Source organism: Dermacentor andersoni, chromosome 9 (assembly GCF_023375885.2).
Source record: "Dermacentor andersoni chromosome 9, qqDerAnde1_hic_scaffold, whole genome shotgun sequence".
NCBI lineage: Eukaryota > Metazoa > Arthropoda > Arachnida > Ixodida > Ixodidae > Dermacentor > Dermacentor andersoni.
Window position 1 is genome coordinate 45,458,292 of NC_092822.1, and position 20,045 is coordinate 45,478,336.

General features: G+C 43.9%; 1 protein-coding gene and 2 non-coding genes across 3 annotated transcripts in view; all 3 read right to left on the bottom strand.

Moving 5' to 3' along the window:
• LOC126527940 (uncharacterized) overlaps positions 1 to 3,857 on the bottom strand; it is a 51,827-nt gene extending 47,970 nt beyond the window's left edge. Inside the window, exon 1 of the mRNA XM_050175777.3 lies at positions 3,647 to 3,857. The gene's annotated coding sequence lies outside the window, so the exon portion shown is untranslated. The remainder of the gene's footprint in view (positions 1 to 3,646) is intronic.
• An 8,654-nt stretch (positions 3,858 to 12,511) lies between these two features.
• Positions 12,512 to 12,614, bottom strand: LOC126528642 (U6 spliceosomal RNA). Its single transcript, XR_007599070.2, has one exon. It is a non-coding gene; the product is annotated as a U6 spliceosomal RNA (small nuclear RNA).
• A 930-nt stretch (positions 12,615 to 13,544) lies between these two features.
• On the bottom strand, positions 13,545 to 13,647 carry LOC126528635 (U6 spliceosomal RNA). The gene has a single exon (XR_007599064.1). It is a non-coding gene; the product is annotated as a U6 spliceosomal RNA (small nuclear RNA).
• Positions 13,648 to 20,045: the final 6,398 nt, after the last annotated feature.

The window sequence follows — 20,045 nt, forward strand, 5'->3', positions numbered from 1 at the left end:
GAAAAGAACCTAACAGCGAAGTCCGGTGGCGACTCCACCGGCAGTCTCCCGCATCCGCCCACCGTGACGTAACGTATTTTGACGGTGCAACTCGGGAGCGATTCAACTGTTTGTTATCGGTAAAGAACTGCATTACATTCTAGACGAACCAAAGAGCAAGCAAGCACCAAGCAAGTCACGATAATTTTCGAGGGAAGATGCGAGAGGTTTCGAAAACGGTCCGCAAAAATGAGAAAATATATTTACATATACATTAACGTTGCACCGGTGTGCAGGCACTATATGATGTCGGCGCGAAATGGGACAAATCGAATTTCGGCAAATATCATTTCCCGCAGTGATCGGCGGTCTTTCTCCCGCGAAAGTAAGCCAAATAGGTTTTCAAAGAACACTCACTCACCGGTCTAAACAGAACTATAGTGCAATCGACTCGTTACTACCGCGCTGTAAATTTGTTTGCAGCGATACGAAGCCCTATGTAGAGAACGGGGGCCAGATAAACCCTGCCACAGTCGAACGTTCCGCGGCTTCCAGAGAGATCGGGGCGGCCACGTGATCGAGATTTTGTCGGATCTCGGTCACGCTATGCTAGATCGAAGGTGTGCACGGCGCTCGGAATGAACGCGACGAACGCGTTCCGAGCGCGCCGACGTCGACCAGCCGAGAGTGTTGGTGTTCTTTAGCGTTATTTTACACCGTGGGAAGAGACGTCCGTATTGTCGGTCGAAATTGCGTACTCCGGCTCTTCGCCCGTGGGCTGGGACTACTGTTCACGAAGCGTGTTCTCAAACACAGGTGCTAGTCGATCCTGACTGCTAAATTAATTAGTGGAGGCCACCGTTAGAGGCAAGTGTTGTTAACGAATGAATGCATCTGTGAACTCGGCTCCGGAAATTAGATTAGACTAGTCTAGCATAGATAGATAGATAGATAGATAGACAGATAGATAGATAGATAGATAGATAGATAGATAGATAGATAGATAGATAGATAGATAGATAGATAGATAGATAGATAGATAGATAGATAGATAGATAGATAGATAGATAGATAGATAGATAGATGAAAAATGTGAGGAGGTAAACCAGGACAGAAAATTCGGTTCGCTACCCTACACTGGTGAAGGGGGAGAGGAAGGTAGAAAGATGAGAAGAAAGTGGAGAGAGACAGACAGCGCAGACACACAAATCCAGGAGATCACGATCGTCGATCGCACAATATCGCAGCTCGGAATCACGTGACACGCAATGAATACCACCGCCGACCAAAGCCGTTCCTGCAGGTTTTGTTTTCCTCAAGGATTTCAGCGCTGCTTACCTTGCCCATTGCTGCGATGGCTTATGAGGCCGGCGTTTCCGAAATGGTTTGTTGTTCCAGCAGTGGTCTTTGATCAACGCGAGCTGCAGCAGTCGCGAGCTATCGTCCTTGTGTATACGCTGTAGCGAGGACAGTCACGCAACGTGTTCAAGGCTGTCCTCGCGACCACAGTTATCACACGTTTGTGGTGTTGGCCATTTTCGATGACAAAAAGCGAGACTGTGTTAAAAAAAAGAACGGCCCCCTTTTCGCTTCTTCTAACCTACATAACGTCGCCCATTATGCGGCCCAAGAAATTCCGCGCGAGTGGCATGATTGTTATTCGTGCAAGCAGAACCTTGTCGTACGTTCGGTTGGTTAAACTTAAATTCTGTGTGTGTTCTTTTAATTCTTTACGGGGCAAAACCACGATACGATTAGTGCCTTAGTGGGTGACCCCGGATTAAAGCTCGACCACGTGAGGTTCCTCATAACGTGGATTCAAATCTAATCATACGAGCGTTTTGTACATGTGCATCGAACGGGGGTAGCCGATATTGTAGTAGGCATTATTAGGGGGACAAGATGGAGCTGAGTAAGACATATTGCGTAGGGCAGGTAATCGGTGGGCCATTAGAGTCGCAGAATGGGTGCCAATAGAAAAGGAAGCGCAGTCGACAACGGCAGAAAATTGGGTGACGTGATGAAATTAGGAAATTTACAGGCACAAGTTGAAGTCAGCTAGCGCAAGACAAGGCTAATAATTGGAGATCGCTGGGATAGGCCTTTCGTCCTGGCAGTAGACAAAAGCAGCAAAGTCGAGGATGTTGATGAAGCTCCTGGTTAGCTGAGATGGTAGAGTCACTGTCTCGGCAAGACGTCAGACTTGGGGTCGATGCCCGGACCAGGACGAATGCTCATTAGACTGCGAAGCTGGCTTTCCGAAAAAACGGTATGTTTCCTTTTTTCTTTTTTACTATATCAACCTCGCACTTTGAATAGCAACCGTCATTTTAACAGTCACTTTTTAAAATTACTTTTGATAAACCATTGACTTGATTCTGACGGGATGTTTCTATCGCCACGAACAAGGAGAGAAGGGTAGAGTCACCAATACCACATGAAAAAAAAAAATGATCGGGATAATAACTTGATTTGATTGACTTCCGTGTGCAGTACGTCGTAGTGTACACATTACAAAATGACGGCCTGCCGTCATTTTTAAAATTTTTACAGTGCATGACCCTCGGGTAGATGCCAATTTGTCGCTCGTTCTTTAAACACCAATTAAGGCAATAATAAATTATCGGTCTTGTGCGTGCATTGTTTAATATATGTGTATCTTTCTCACCTATTCACTTGCTAACGCATGTGTTTAGAACTTGCATACCCGTATATGGAGGAACTCAGTGTGGTGAAACTTGTCTTTAACTTCCATCCCTTCATGTTAGTTTGCGTAGATGGCTGTGTGCTTTAGATATTTTCGAACATATCACGTTGTTTCTTATCTTACGATTATTTTTATTATTGTTAACTGTTATGTGAAACAGAGACGCTGTCGTCATTATAGGGTGTTTAAAAGCTTTGTTTTATTTTCGTTTTAATGAAAGAAAATAATAAGAAACTGTCGAGTCTAACGTCTCGAAACATCGCAGTGGGTTACGAGGCATATCGTATATAGGGGAGAGCTGTGGAGAAATGTTGGCCAACCATGGCGTTCTCCTACGTGCACCCAACGTACGATATTTTTGCATTCCAGCACGTATTGAGCAACAGAAAGCTGTATCGATTTTTCATGTTGCTCTACAATTTTCTCATTGGCACTTTGCATCTAATTAGAATGTTTGAGAAGTTTATTAATTATTTAGGACCAACTATGTAATTAGGCGGAATGCAAAAATACTCTGAGTATATCCAAGCGACGACAAACAACATTACCCTATTTCTGTCCAGGTATGTACGTGGCACTTGCATATGTTTAATGTTTGGCTCAAGTTACGTGGGACACCCGACATATGATATTACGTATTCTCATATTTTGTGCATATTAGCAGATTATTCCATGTACTCAACGTATGGGTATTTAGCTCGCACTGTTAATAATAGTACAGTCCTTAACAAATAGCATGATTGGTTACCTTTTACCCTTTTTTTCACATTGTTTCAACTGTTCCTTACACTCCTCCATATACTTTTTTACAGGAGGTTCCATTACAGTCTCTCTCTTCTGGACTTCATCCTGCATATAACTGTACTGTATTATACCTATTGGCTTAATGAACTTCAAACGTCGAGAACACGCGAATGCGTGAGTATAGTACATACACCGGCGTGCATTGCGTGTACTCACCAACACGTCAGGCGTTACGCCCAAGAAAGCCGGGGATCTCCACGCGCCTTGCGTTCGCGACGGCTGGGTACGACCACAGTGTTATAACCAGGGAGTGAATCGATCTCCGAACACACACGGAGATGTCAACCGGCAGAGTCAGCACGCCGAGTCCAGGGCTACCGCACTGCAGCCTCCCCAAGGATCAACCGACAAAAGCACGCCCACCCCCCACGATCATCGCTCCATTGTCTCCGCATCGCCGATATCTCCTGCGCGAGATCGTGTATGTGCGGCTCGGCGTGGAGATAACCTGCTCGTACCTCGGGCGTAGCACCGTATCACCCGCCCGCGGGGCCAGCGAGAGATAACATTGTTCGGGCGCGCCCCCATCTGCTATCCGTTTGCGTATGCGCGATCACTCGGTGTAATTCTCCAGGTTGGAATGTACAGTCGTCGGCAATATGAGAGCAAGCACTGCATTCGTTTTTTTTCTCTCTCTCTCTCTTTCTTTTTGTGAGCAACCAAGTGTTTTATTCTGGATGATCGTCCAATTTCGCCGCGTCGTCGGATTCTGTAAAATGGCGGCACTTCGAGCCAATCAGAGAGGCCGTAGCAGCCCTATCGACCAATCAGAGCTCACAAGATGGCGAATTTGTCAACGGAATTTCACGGTGTCCAGAGTAGCAGTATCGAATTACTCGTGCTGTGTGGATTCGAACCTGACAGAACAACTCTGTTATCGCCAACCACAGTTATACGTCAAGGAGTATTGCAACAAACTGCTTATTTTTATTTCTGGCTACGGAATGTACATTTGTACAACAACAATCAAGATTTAGTTAAAACATCATTAGGACGTTAGCTTTTTAACCAGTAATTGGATTGCTAAACTATCTGTGATTGGGAAATCTCACTCTGAAGGCTGTGCGTTAAGCTCTCCATGCTTAGATCAGAATTTAGTATTTTACTCAGCGCACATACATAACGCGTTGGGCGTTAGAGGACTGAAGGAGCACTGAAATGTCATTTATTACTCGCCACCCTTTTTTTGCATTGGATCAGACTAAACCTGTCTTAGATCTATCTATCTATCTATCTATCTATCTATCTATCTATCTATCTATCTATCTATCTATCTATCTATCTATCTATCTATCTATCTATCTATCTATCTATCTATCTATCTATCTATCTATCTGTCTGTCTCTGTCTGTCTGTCTGTCTGTCTGTCTGTCTGTCTGTCTGTCTGTCTGTCTGTCTGTCTATCTATCTATCTATCTATCTATCTATCTATCTATCTATCTATCTATCTATCTATCTATCTATCTATCTATCTATCTATCTATCTATCTATCTATCTATCTATCTATCTATCTATCTATCTATCTATCTATCTATCTATCTATCTATCTATCTATCTATCTATCTATCTATCTATCTATCTATCTATCTATCTATCTATCTATCTATCTATCTATCTATCTATCTATCTATCTATCTATCTATCTATCTATCTATCTATCTATCTATCTATCTATCTATCTATCTATCTATCTATCTATCTATCTATCTATCTATCTATCTATCTATCTATCTATCTATCTATCTATCTATCTATCTATCTATCTATCTATCTATCTATCTATCTATCTATCTATCTATCTATCTATCTATCTATCTATCTATCTATCTATTTTCAATACCGCTGCTCTCAGTTGTGAGCGTGTATAGCAGGTGGGCCAACGCTGATATATAAAAGAAGGCAATAACATGCGTTAAGAATTGGCGAATATACAATCAAACTAAGACGACTGAATGAAAACGCAGACAGAAAAGAATAATCTAAAAGTATGTTAATGGGCAGATGAATGTTTCAACCAGCAGAGCGTTAGTTACATAATTAAAGATGGTACGTTAATTGTTATCGTGCTATCTACGACACAGGTAACCAGAGACGTACAAAAGGAACACCGTATTTAGGAAGACACAAGTTGGAAGAAAGTACAAAAAGCCCTCGTTGCCTGGGCCGAACGGGTCGCTCCTCGTGAGGGGCCATTCTAGGACTCGGGCCTGTCAGATCACAACTGAGCAGAGTCTCAATAAAGTTGTTACCACCACCACCCACAAGTTGGCACGAAGAAGCGTGAACTAGGAACCGGTTTATTGTCAGACCAAATCACATATTTAAGTGAACACGACGATGTCATGCGACTGCATGAAGAAGTGGGGAATCGAATCAACAGAACCTCTCAGATCACGTCTCTTCATATTTCCTTTTGCTCCCTATAATTTTAACAAGCTTCCAGCAACTTAATAAAATTGTATGCATATTAGCAAATTTGTGGGGCAACAAGAAAAACGTGAGGACACGATCTGAGAGGGTCTGTTGATTCGATTTCCCACTTGTTCAAGCAGTCGCGATACATCGCTTGTGTTCATTTAAACGCGTGATTTGATCTGACAATCAAACAGTTCATAGTTTGCGCTTGTTCGCGTCAGTTTGTGTTTTCCTTCCTGGTCACGGCGTTCCCCTTGCCTCCATTAATGTGCGTCGTATACATAGCGCAAGTATCTCGAACAAACGCCGACTAGCCCAATTCATCGCTCTGTTAAAGACAGTACTTTTTTTTTACGCGAATCTACTTTGACAGTATCACTTGCATTTACATAAGGCAGTGCTTTCAAGCGTTAATGTACACTGCAACTTCAGTTAGCGAAAATTAGTAAACAAATAAACAAGTAAAACAAGAAATTATCGAGAGAAAAATGTTATTGTACAGCAATACACATAAAAATATAGAAGATGCCAGCGACACGGGAACGCTACGGCACGGTACGAAGAAATGTACTTGTTAGGTGCAGTAAACCGCCTGCTCAATGAAGATTTCAAATCGACATTGCACAAATTATAAAAAAGAAAGGTAAAGAGAAGTAAAGTGAAAAGAAGAAAAAACAACAACGAGAAATTCATGCGATAAAAAGAAAATTAAGAAAAGTAACTGTTCAATAAGAGCAGATACGTGATAGCAGCGGCCACGCGAACGCATCAGTGCTCGACAAGTCGAACGCGAGAGCCGGCCTGCATGGCGGCTGGAGCCAAATGAAAAAAATTATCGCTTTAAGAATGCGCGACCGGAAGCTTTGTGGGCTTCACAAATACGCTGCTGCTGCTGCTGCAGTGCTTATAAGGCTGCCTGCCGTCCCACGGTTGAAACCAGTATAGGCACTGCGTAACCAAAGGGTCCACTCCCTAGCTCTGCAATAAACTACATACCCTAGCGGCACAAGTGTTTGCTTCTCACAGGTGCTTGACCTTTTACCCTCTGATATTTGAGCTACCGCGGCTGCATTGCTCGTGCCCATATAGACGTGCCCAAGCAGTGGCCGAACATGCATATGCGCCGAGAGTGGTGGTGACCATCTTTTCGCTGTTTACAGAGACGCCCCTGAACCCCTCCGGTGTTTAGAGATGAAATTTACTACTCCGCAGACAAATATTGGCACTAAGCAGGCCAACGCTTTAAAGGGACACGTACTATTAAAGACAAACGCTCATTGAGCTTAGAGTGATAATCTACATCTCCTCAAAATTATTGTCTTCGTTAATTTCGCGATAGTAGGTTGCCTATATTAGAAGACAAAATCAAGGCAACAGTTACCTTTCTTTTCTTTTTTTCTTTCTTTTTCGCGCCCATACTCTAGCACCGGTATAGTAAGTGTGACTTCATGGATTTCAAAGTATTTATTTCCTTTTTTTGTTCGAATTTCGGCTCTCATAGGACTCAGTAAAAGGTCTCGAAACTCACTTTGTTCAGACTTTAGCCCTATTAGAATACACTGCAGACAGCAATTACGAATAAAAACAATTCGGTGTCGATTTAGAGCGGATAAATGTGAGAGAAATGTATTAGCATTACGTTGCACCTTTCTGCGGTCCCGGATCTGCGACTTGGTGCATGAAAGTTGGGACACCCGGTATACAGTGCAACTGACGGTAGTATGCTCCGGACCAATGTCAGTTGCACTTCCCTTCTCAAAGAGGCAGGACGTGTGTCGAGCGAGCTCGTTAATAATTGCATTGCAATGCTCAACGCATTGCAATGAATTGTTCAGGAGTTCAGTGGAGTCCAGCGTTGTTTGCCCGGGCGGATACACGTGTAAAGGCCACGCGCTGGGGTCAAGAAAGGCACCCTGCTCGACGACCACAAGACGACGGCGGAGCGTTATAGTCTTCAGGGGAAACGGGGGGGGGGGGGGGGGGGGGGGGAGGGACCGCGGTTCACGGAGGAGCAGTTTGACAGTGAGTCGGGCATCCGCCGTTCGGTTCGCGAAAGCAGTACTTGTGGCTTCGAGGTCAACCCATCGCAGCTGCACCACACCCGTGTCGGGACATTTCGCGAATGGACCAGGTGCCCCAACGTGAGTGGAAGTGTGTTTTCTCTGGGGGAATGTGTCTTGGGAGGTTGTGAGACGAGAGACCCGTTCCACTGCAAAGGTGTACTTTTTTTCTTCTCGGTAACGCGCAAAGCTCGCATTTTTTCATGTATCCGTTCCCCCTATGTAATACCCCTTCGGGGGCCTTTAGGGGTGCTATGAAATAAATAAAAAAAAATAGATTTGTGGCAACGGCCTTGACGTATTGGAACTCAGGATAGTGTCACCCTGGAGTCCCGTTGTGTGCGCACTGCCCGTACCGCCGTGTGATTGGACGGACGATGGGGCGATGTTAGGGATGCTTTTAGGTGTACGTGCAGGACCGTTGGAGGGGGGGGGGGGGGATTCGATGGATATTCGGCTAAGAAGGAGAATATCAAAAATTGTAACGTCGTTGTAACTTTTTTGACTCGTAGCTCCTTTGATGTCTCTGTAAACAGTTTCCATTCTATCGCTTAATTGCCTATTCTTAAACCATCTTAAACCCTTGCGATCAGCGCCACGGTCTTGCCTACTGTAATGTCACTTCGCGACATCGATAGCCCCTTCCAAGTTTCGCTCACTGACATCGAGGCGAATTATCAACCAGCTCGCTCGACGCCCGTCCTGCCTCTTCGAGGAGCGCAGTGCAACTCACATTGGTCCGGAGCACACTATTGTCAGTTGCACTATATACAGGGCGTCCCAAATTTCATGCACCAAGGTTTGAAAATATGCCAATGCCACGTAGCTGGACAGAACCAAGGTGACGGTAAAGTTCCTCGAGCGGCCAATCGCGCGGCAATTTTGCGTGCATTGTCGAGCTGCTTTCACGCTCGGAAAAACACTTTTATGTAGCACGTATTAAGCAACAGAAGGCTGTATCCGAAGTTTTTTCATGTTGCTCTACAATTTTCTCAGTGTCACTTTTCATCTAATTATAATTCATCAAATATGATAAGTTGATTGTTCATTTAAGACCAATTACGTGATTCGGCGGAATGCAAAAACAAGTTGAGTACATACAAGCGACGGCAAACAACATTGACCTTGGTTCCGTCCAACTACGTGGCATTTGCATAGTTTTCATGTTTGACTCTAGTTACGCGGGACACCCTATAGAGAAACTTACAGACCTCAGATGTGTTAACAACAACGTACGAGCGCGTGGCCGGAGGTACCATCCTCGCTTTGGCGTTATCAGCAAGATAACGTACCGCACGCGTAGGGTGCGTTCGATTAACAGCGCAGCGCGTTATCTCGCTGATAACGCCAGCGTGCCAGTATATAGAAAGCGATGATGGTATCCCCGACCTCTGCGCTCGCGCACTTTTGTTAACACATCTGAGGCCTGTACCATTGAACAAAGTGGAAAGCCCCTTCCTAAAAACAACAGACTATCGCCTTAACCGCCCACGCACGCGCAAACCCAACGATTCTATCCAACAGCGTGCGCAAAGTACGTGGCCAATTCACACGTTTCTGAGTACCGCGCAAAGAGTGAGGAAACTAAATATACCAGGCGTAACATTAAGAGAGAGAGAGAGATAGCGGTGTGGATAAGAGAGCTGACAGGGATATCCGATATTCTTGTTGATACTAAGAGAGAGAGAAAGAGAGAAATGGTGAGTGGCAGACCATGTAATGCACAGGACAGATAACCGGTGGACCATTAGAGTTACAGAACGGGTGCCAAGGAAAGGGAAGCGCAGTCGAGGACGGCAGAAAAAAGCTAGGTGGGGTGACGAAATTAGGAAATATGCAGGCGCAAGTTGGAATCAGCCAGCGCAAGACAAGGGTGATTGGAGATCGCTGGTAGAGGCGTTCGTCCTGCAGCGAACATAAAAAAAGAACAGGCTAATGATGATGATCATGCCTACATTACGCACACGCACCCGCACACGCACACACACACACACGCACACGCACACACATATACAGTCTGATGCTCATGTGTGCATTAGAGCCTACGGACTCGGATACCGACTTCAAGCACTGGTCGCACATGTATGTCTATGTCTATGTAGCCCGTTGCTAACGCACGCAGACAGAACACCGCCGGTCGCCGCGTTGCTATGAAGCACGCGCGGTGACGTGTCACGGCAGGGGTTTGGAAATATCAAAAGTATAGCGGGAAAGGGTAAAAAAAAAAGCCTGCAGTGCAGCAAAAGACGAGAGTTCGACGAAGCAGGTGACACACAACGCATGGGGCACATCTGTATACGCTCCGTGCTTCAGTGGTACGGAGGTCTTTTCCTAGGATATCTACGCTACAGCCTTCCAGTGTTGTCCAAGCACTGCGCTCGTGTTTAGAGACCTCGTGCAACGTTTTCTGAAATTATAGTCACCCATACATATTGTCTTCCATTAGGATACATACCAGCAGCAAGGCCTTCATTGCCCTTGTGGTGTCTCCAACAGCCTCCGGTGCGCCTAAGTATTCCGGGTGTAAAGAAGAAGGTCAATCACCCAAAAATAGCTCTGAAACAGATGACGCTGCTATTAATCAATGAAACATACGGGGACCGAATACACATCTATGCCTATGGTTCGGTCTCATCTACCAGCTCTTCAGGTGCCGTTGTTATTCCGGCTACGAAAACCACAATGAAATTCAAACTGTCACACACGAAAACATAACGGCGGCAGAGCTTGCTGCGCTGCGTGCTGCTGCCAAATACCTCCTGCAAGAGACACCTCAAAAATGGGTCACCTTTTGCGAGTCCAAGGCAGCACTTCAGAGTCTGCACTCTGCCCTCTTTCATGGGACTCGTGAGCAGCTGACATATGAAATAAGAGAAGACCGCCATCAAGCTATCGCTAAAGGGGATGAGATTATATTCTAGTGGCTACCTGGACATGCCGGCATTACTGGTAATGACCTCGACGACGAAACCACCCGGTCTGCCCATATGGAAGCCCGACTAGTTCCAATCCGCTTATCCAGAAGCGGCGCTGCAAGAAAGCTTCATATCGTGGCTAAAGCTACGACACAAATACTGGTCTTCTCCCAACCTCCCGAAGTGTCATCTTCATAAGCTTGGTCCATCCCTAATACTACAAGTGCCATCAAAAGTTTCCCCCTCTGAGGGGAGAGTGTTGTGCCGCCTCTGGCTCGGGGTGGCATTTACGAAGGCCTACTCGTTCCGCATTGGAATGGGGTATACGCCCATGTACGACTATTGTGGAACTACAGAAACGATTGAACACATCCTGTATATCTGTCCCCAGTACGAGGTCGAGTGTGAAGCTCTGCGGACAGCATTGAACCAGCTGGACTCTAGAGCATTTTCGGAAATGAAAATCCTTGGGCCATGACCGTACGCGTCAATGGCACAGAAGGCCACGAAAGCGTTGTTGAAGTACCTCAAGTCGACAGGTCTTCGCAACCGTGTGTAGACTCGGTGCGAGCCTTCAAATGTGCGCGAAACTGTGCTCTCTCTATCCCCTCTCCCTTTATTTTCGTCCTTATACCCCTTCCCTCAGTGCAGGGTAGCAAACCGGACGTGCGCCTGGTTAACCTCCCAGCCTTCCACATGTTCTCTCTCTCTTCAACTCGTCTCTCGTCTTTTACTGCGCTCTGAAATTTTACGAGGACGAAAGGCCAACTATAGACCATCTATATATATATACTAGGGAAAAAGGGGATGAACTACACAAAACTCCCTCATGCGTCACAAATAGCGCTTCGTGGGCTACGGAGAACGCTCGAGATCGAAGCGATCCTGTCCAGCAACATCACAAGATTGTTAAAAAAAAAAAACCCGGATGAGTACGTTCTTGCTTCCAAATTCAAATTCATTGCAAATAATAGAAATGATATACTGGGAGAGATTTTACTTGCAGGAAAGGCGGAGAGGCGACATACTACGAATTTGCACATTACACGAATTTGCACTTGCCTACGCAAGTAAAACGAGTAAAATTCAGGGAATAAAACAAAGCAAACGAAAGAGGTTGCATTACAACATATTAATGATTAAAACATAACTGAGGTAGCTATAGACTAAGAAATGTTCACAATTAGATGTGACCAACCATGAATTAAAAAAAAAAAGCTTTTTTTAGACATTACCAAGGAACTTACAGACTGCGCATGCTTGCATGTTTAAACTAATATAATATGACATTGAGAAAGAAGCAAAGCAAGGACGTCATTTTGTAGCCATGCCTACCGCTCAATTCTGGGTCATCGATCATTCACGGCCGGGTGATCCCATTGATAACGCGGGCGGAGCGTCGTCGAGGAAGCGCCGAAATTACGAAAACGAATAGCACCGAAAAAGACATCGCTTCAAGATCGCGGCCCATGTTACGATTGCTAAACGAATATACATCTTAAAGAACATAATGCATATCTTATGAGCATAAAGGTTAGAAAAAGAAACTATATTAAAGAAATAGGTAAAAAATCACATGACGACCTTGGAGCAGAAGTTTCTCGCAGACTATCAGCCTTGAAAAAAAAAAAAAAATGTGGAACGCTTCACGATTTTGCGTGTCATCCTTGCGCAGGGGCCATGCTAATCTTCTCTGTATCGTTCCAATTTTAGTATATGTACTTTGGAAGTACACTGAAGAGAGAGTGCCCTTAGTATATATAGCCACAATTATTGGGGGCGCCAATTGGTCCCAGTGAAAGTCTGATATTACTTGAAGAAATGAAATACACAGTCATCATAAAGTTCACCCGACATATACAGCAGTAGTTGTCTTCGGACTGCTCATAATTCCTTTAGTGCAGATTATAAAAAAAGTAGATTATTCATCATTTTTAAGCTTTCAATAAAAAAAAAAATCAATGCCAAATTTTTGTTTTGCAGCGCCATCTCAAGAGCGCCGCAGAAATTCGCGCGGCTAGCGTCTGGCCTCCAAGATTGCTACGGTGTGATCTTTCAGGCCACACTGCAGTGGAACAGGATCCGTATCGTCATAGAATAAAGAAGAAGGTATCGTTGTGCAGCCTGACGATGTGAATGTAAATTAGTAAATTATTCGTATTCTATTAATTTCGTTGGTTGTTTGTACGATGTTGAAGCTTCAGCGCTGATTTTACTGCAGAAAATTAAGTCATATGTATCAGGTTGTTCCGCTATATTCAAAAATTGAAAAAGAAAGGAGTGACAGTGCTGGAACAGCAATGATCTGAGATCACGTACTCACACACAAACACACACACACACGCACGCACGCACACTCACACAATGGTTGTTAGAATTAAACCAAATTTAAATTCTGCGGTTTTACGTGCCAACGCCACAATCTGATCCCGAGGCACGCGGAAGTGGGGGACCAGAAGGGACTGCGGGTCAAACTTGGCGCATTTCGAAAAAGCGACTTTTTGAATCCGTTCACGGTGGTGATGGATACCCTAATAAAAGAAATTATTTGACGTTATAAACCACGAAAGTTGCAATGCCTTCAGACTGTGCCAGAAACACTGAACCTTGAGTGAATAATATTTAATCAATTCTACAGAAAAAAAAAAAAAAAAAAAAGACGAAAAAATGTGGAACGCTTCACGATTTTGCGTGTCATCCTTGCGCAGGGGCCATGCTAATCTTCTCTGTATCGTTCCAATTTTAGTATATGTACTTTGGAAGTACATTAACTGAATCGGGCGTTCACGTATTTATAGCCATGGTTCAAAGGCGACTACTGTAGCGGTGGCAAGAACGCAAGATTTGATAATCTATTATTTATTTTTGCAATAATTGCAAACTTTTGAAATTGATTATTATGTAAAGGTTTTCTCTGCATAAGACTGTTAATTAAGCATATGGTAACTGTATGTCATTTAGTGATTGCTGCGCTTAAATCTGTACAATTTCAAGCAATGCAGAGTGCGTAGCGTCTACTCTTGTTGCGCCCTCTCTTGGCCGTGACGGCAACCAAACAAGTCCGCGCAGTTTGAATTTCGTGCTGTCGTCAGCTGTCGTCGGTTACCCCCTATTATTCTCTTGTAAGTACCGATAGAGCGCATAATGTTTACTCGATACAATGTCAGAACCAGCGGCGTATACAAAGGTGTCACGAGCGTCGTTCGCATATGTCTGTTAACTGCACTCGCATTTGTAAACTTGGCGGCCGTTAGCGCGTTTGCGGTCCAACTGGTCCAGCCAACCATGCATGCTAACTTGCTGTATTAGTAACTCGTTTGTTTACGTGCGTGTAAGCGCCACAGCTTAATTTCTGGTAAGGCTAGGTGTCGTCTGTGTTGTCATAGCCTCAGGGCATTCATATTTGCGCCAGCAATCATGTTTCTGGCACCTTTCTTTGTTTTTGCACGATGTGATAATAATGTACACATTTGTGTATACGTGTGACTTGATCTTGCAAGTCCTGTCATATGGTGGGAAGGGAAAAAACTAACCAACAAAACAAACAAAAAAAAGACGTCCGATATTGGAATCTGGGTAAATTGAACACCCTGCATGGTCATTGTGCTGCCGTTCGAGTTCCGTGCGTGTACTATATAGCTACCATGTTTGATGGGATGTTTTACATGTTGCGTTCTATTGTTGATGGTGAATGAATTGATTTTTCCTTTCTCATTCTGCTTACTGTCAATGGCCATAACTTGTTCGTGTGCTTTGAGACAGTCAGATCAGTTCCTTTTATAAAGAAAAAATAAGCGTGGGATGAATATTTGTGCTCTAAATCGATGTTTAATCTCTCTTCAATTGTTAGTGCTGACTAGAAGAAGTACAAAAGGCATCTCCACCCAACTGCATTGACTTTCATTCGATGCAGTCTGCAGTGTTTTGGAATAAAATTACGTAACTCTGACGCTTTCGTTAGTAGTCCATCATAACTTCCATGTGACAAAAGGGGGCTATCATCAGTAATGTGGTTTAATTGGTACCCATGACTTCAAATGATCTTTATGTCATAGGGTTCTGACTACACTTAGTACCTTCTGGCTGGGATGATGCCAGCTGCTTGTCTTCACTTATCTGATATTGATTTCTCATATGTCCAAAACCTATGTCTATTTGACTTACACGTACAGGGTTTCTTTCTTCTTATGTTAATTTCGGCACATAAACAGTCTTGTATTTCGCCTTCTTAATAATGAGTTGCTGTGGCTGAAAACAAAGCCTGCAACCTTTTATGCTGAGTGAGCAGCAGCAGTATGCCAAAGCCACTGCAACAGACCCCACACTTTTGGTTGCACCTCAGAGGTTGAGATGTCATGATTTGAAAGGTTAGAGGTAGCTAGAAAAGAGGGACAAAGCACAAGGACAAATGACGAGCATGGAAGCACACATTTTTTTTTGTGTGTGTGTCCACGATATCTACACGTGGCTTGTCAAACCATGAATCCTTACAAACTTGCTCAATCAGCTTTCTGTCATTCTGGCTTGTAAGCGAACGTGTCAAGTACAGCTCCTATAGCCAGTGAAGCTTTCTGCTTTCATTGCCAGTTACCCTTCGCATGGTAAGTTTGTTAGCCTTTTATGCATGGTCTAGCTACTTCAAGTGGCAGTAACAGCAACCTTTAGTGTTTGTGATAAGCAGAATGCTGTGAGGACTGGTGACTAGTCATATTTCTTCGGCAGAACGTTTTACTTACTTAGCCATGTTTTTTATGCCATGAACATTCTTCTACAGTGTACTGGTTGATTCTGTCACCATCAGTAAGTGTTACCATATGCAGGCCTGATGAATTGGCACACCACAACAATTAATTTGTTGTACCCTGTCAAGTGATGCTGCAAGCACAAAGCATGGGCACTAGCCAGATTATGGTGCAGCTAAGCACATTAGAATGTTTTAGCTTGTTTGTGTATGCTCTACACATCACAGTACACCAGGTTAGCGAGATGTGGATTGCAGTAACAGAACCGGTATTAAGATGCTGTGATGCTTTGTTGAAGTACAACACGTCACAGTTGTTTTTGTGTTGCATGAATGTTCTCATTGAAGGAAGAAAAAAAGACGCAAATCCATGTTACCTATTATGCCACTACTGACTCTTTACACCAGGGGCTAAGTAGAATATGCTTGGTGGTAATAATAGCTTTCTATCCCCTATGGTTGAACCATAGGGGATACCTACCAGGTAGCATTGCCAACGGAGCTGCCTACTTCTCTGGTAACGAGGTATATTTTGTAAATGGTAATAGACGCATTTCCTGGCTAAAACTACGAGGGCGAATCAGATAGTCCTTGCCCTCATTTTTTGTTAACCAAATTATGGCTGTACGTAAGTGTGAAGCCAACATATCCATTCCCACCAGTGGACCTATCTTGGACCAGCCCGTCCTTATCTGCCGGTAGCTCCGCGGCGCGGTGCTGCTGTCAGTTGTTGAAGATGGCGGTTGTACTTCACACGTCCAGGGCATACGAGCAGCGAATTGTGATTCGTTTTCTATGGAGGAAGGGACTAACGGCCATCGAAATCCAGGCAAATGCAGCCTATGTATGGGGAGAGGTGTCTCGCTTTGGGAACTGTGAGGTAGTGGTGTTGTGAGTTTGCAAAAGGCCGTGAAGACTTGCATGACAATGAGCGTTCGGGGAGGCCGCATGCATCGCTCACTGACGACAGCACAGCCCAGGGGCATCTCAAGTTTAGTGCTGCGATGGGACAGATGTCTGAATCAGTGTGATGAACATGTGGGAAAATAGTGTAAGGTACATAGAATACTATGTATATTTGTAGTTACCTGTATGTACCTTATTTTGGCTAATAAAAAATAGGGGCAAATACTTTCTGATTCACTCTTGTATAATTTGTGAAACCGTTTCACGTTTGTTTAGGGCATTGATTCGCATCTCAGATGCAGCAAGTAAGCTGCCACAGTATGACGAACAACATATGTAATGATACACCGAAATAATCTTTCACAAACAGTGTGCAAGTGTCAACTGACCAGTGAACTGCAAGTGAACTGACGCTCTCCTGTCTTTCAGAGCGTCTTTCCTGTCCAGGTCTACTTTCTTCCGCAACGCATAGGTGCTACCCTTTGTAAAAAATTATGTCAAACTAGCCTAACAGCTTACTGTTCTAAATATATGTATGTTCGTGTGTATATGCGCAAAAGTTATGCAGGCATAACTATCATCTGCCATGTTGTTCTTTTGAGTGTGTTGAGTGTGAGTATGTTACACTTTGCATGCCTTATCTGGTTCACACACATTTCTCATGGCTCAGGGAAGTAGATGTGTATGCAATAGCTGTTGGAACCATTGTAATTCTGTGAGGCATTGATAACTCGGAATGGTTAAGAATCATGTTCATTAGCATTTGAGTGGCATTGATGGCTTTTTTCCAACCAGACGAAGAGTTGGTTGGAAAAAAGAAAAAGAAAGTGGTTTGACCTCCAAGGATGCAAGCTGCAGTCAGCAATGTGTAAGATCTGTCGTAAGTGTGGACGCATTGTGAAAGCCTTTGTAACAAAACTGAAGCACTTTAAGTTTGCAACTTCACTCAAGTGAAACTGCAACAGCAGTGGCAAGGAAGTAAATTTCAAACTAAGCTATACTACATTACTCACAATCCGTGGCTCTGTGCATCTTTAATGGAGATATTCTAGAATTCAGCAGTTAGTCACGGCAATGGTAGTTGAGACACCTTAAATTCTAGTTTGAGAGAACCAACATGTATAGATTCAGTCTTGAAAAGAGCTTGCTATCTGAAACTCTGTGGGATGTGGCGAACTGAAATCTGATTCTGCCTTCAGGCCTCGGTTCATCTCCTGCCTTCAACAGCACTCGACTGCTAATAGACCTGCCACATGACCTCACCCACTTGTTTATGCTTTGCAGTCTGTCTGTTCAACATTCCTATGGGTGCCAGTGGGCACAAAACTGAACAGCTGGGCACACAGTAATGACGCCTACTATATTATATACCTTGTGCCACTTTGCACAGTCATATAGTGTTAATCGGCTAAGCACACAAACGGGACAGTGCTTTATGCATATCTGCGACATTATAACACCTGGGGACATAACAAATTTTGTCTGTACAGAGCAGCCATGCAACAGTGGTAGTTATAAACTACTTTGTGTGAATGTAGTCATTTTGCCACTGCTGCACCCCCTCCCGACATATGGTGCTGATTGATTAACCAATCTATGTTTGCACAATATTGCAAAAATGTTTCGAGACTGGTAATTCTTGTAGAAATAAGATGCGGTTGTTTATTGGAACAAGTAAATGAATGAATAAATAAAGAAATAAATACGTCAACAATATGTCAAGGAGGGGGGTAAAAAGCATATTATGCAGCTGCAGCAGTGACAACAGCATGTGAAACATCATGTCAGTACATGTGCCCAACGTGCTATATAATGCTCATCTCCCCACAAGTCAACCACTTTCTGTGACTGATGAAAGTGAGTGCCGATAGGTACACCACGTATATTAATGCAAAAGCATTAAATGCCCCATGGAGCAGAGAATCCGGCATTGGTGGCGTGATGAAAATGCGGTACAAAAAGGCTACGAACCCTCGACCTTTGGTGGGAGTCTATCCCACGATCTTTGGTGTTAATGAAGGTGAATTTAATTAAGATAGAGTTAATTAAGACAGTCAGAGCCACGACCTTTGGTGGGAGTCAAACCCACGACCTTTAGTGTTAATGAAGGCGAAGTTAATTAAGATAATGTTAAGGCACTCGAACCCACGGCCTTTGGTGTTAATTAGGCAACGTTAATTCAAGTATAGTTAATTAAGGTCGAGTCATTTCAGGCACATGAACCCACGACCTTTGGTGGGAGTCGAACCCACGACCTTGCGTTGTGCGCACCTTGTAACGAACACCATTGGTCACGTCGCGGCGCATTATAGTTTTCGGTGCATTATAGTCTGCACGGCTGCTGCGCCATAAAAATCCCAAATCATCATCATCACGTCGTGGCGCTTCTGCTGATATGGCCGCTTGAATCACATGACTCCACCACTGGCACCACCAGACGTTGCCACGCTTCTGCTGACGTGCCCGCATTACTTTCGCATTCATCCACGTAGGGATAACTAAGTGCCTCTTTAATTTTTCTGTTTTATATCTGTATAAAAGCACAATATATGTGCACAGGATAGTTTACATGAATGCTTCCTACCATTTATCAATGCTATTGAAACCAAGATATGACCCAGGTGACATGACACAGGTGGAACAATGATTGTCAAGGTATCTTCAGCATGAAACTCTTGTGGTTGCCATCTTATATCATGCATCAGTGATAAGATATGGAGCAACATACCCAAGCTGATTAAATGCAGGATGCAACAGAATGTTCCTTGCTGTTCGGAGGTTTACCAGTGTTCCTTCTAATGTATAGCCTTACAGCAGTTCTTGAATGTAATTGCTTATTGCACTGCCTATTGTAGGGCATCCCCCCCCCACTACAAGGCTTATACGCTATAAATTCAGACAGATTTACCCACTTCTCTTATACATTTTCATGTCTAACAAATATTGTCGTCAATAATGTGCACTGCTGCAGTGTATATTGCAGACAGTCCTCAAGCTATATGAGTGAAGTATAACTTTATAGGTAGTATGCGCTTCCTCGTGCAACTAAAGCATTAGTACTTACTTCATTGTTAAAGTAATGTGCAGAGATATGAAATGGCAGGGAACAAAAGACTGCACATCATGTGCTGCAGTCTTTCCTATTATATATATATGTGTATATATATATATATATACGGAGATTCCATGTCAGAAGAAACCAAGCCACCACTCTAGTGACCACAGCCGACCTCAAAACTCCTAGTCTGCCTCCATTTGCATTCGCTATGGTCAAAAGCTTCGCAGAGAAATGCAAACTTTCGTCTTCAGTGAAAGGACACACAGGCGGGTGTGTCTGTGTGGATTCAGAGTTAATTTGTGCTGAGGACAAATGAGAAGCGAACAGGCAGGATGTGCACTGTACTTGCAAGTTAATTTTTATTCGGAAACCAAGTGCTTGCTTCCGGTTCACTCAGGCAATGGCGATAGCACCAAACCCAAGTGGCATGGAGCAAAGGAGGATCACGTGGTAACGTGG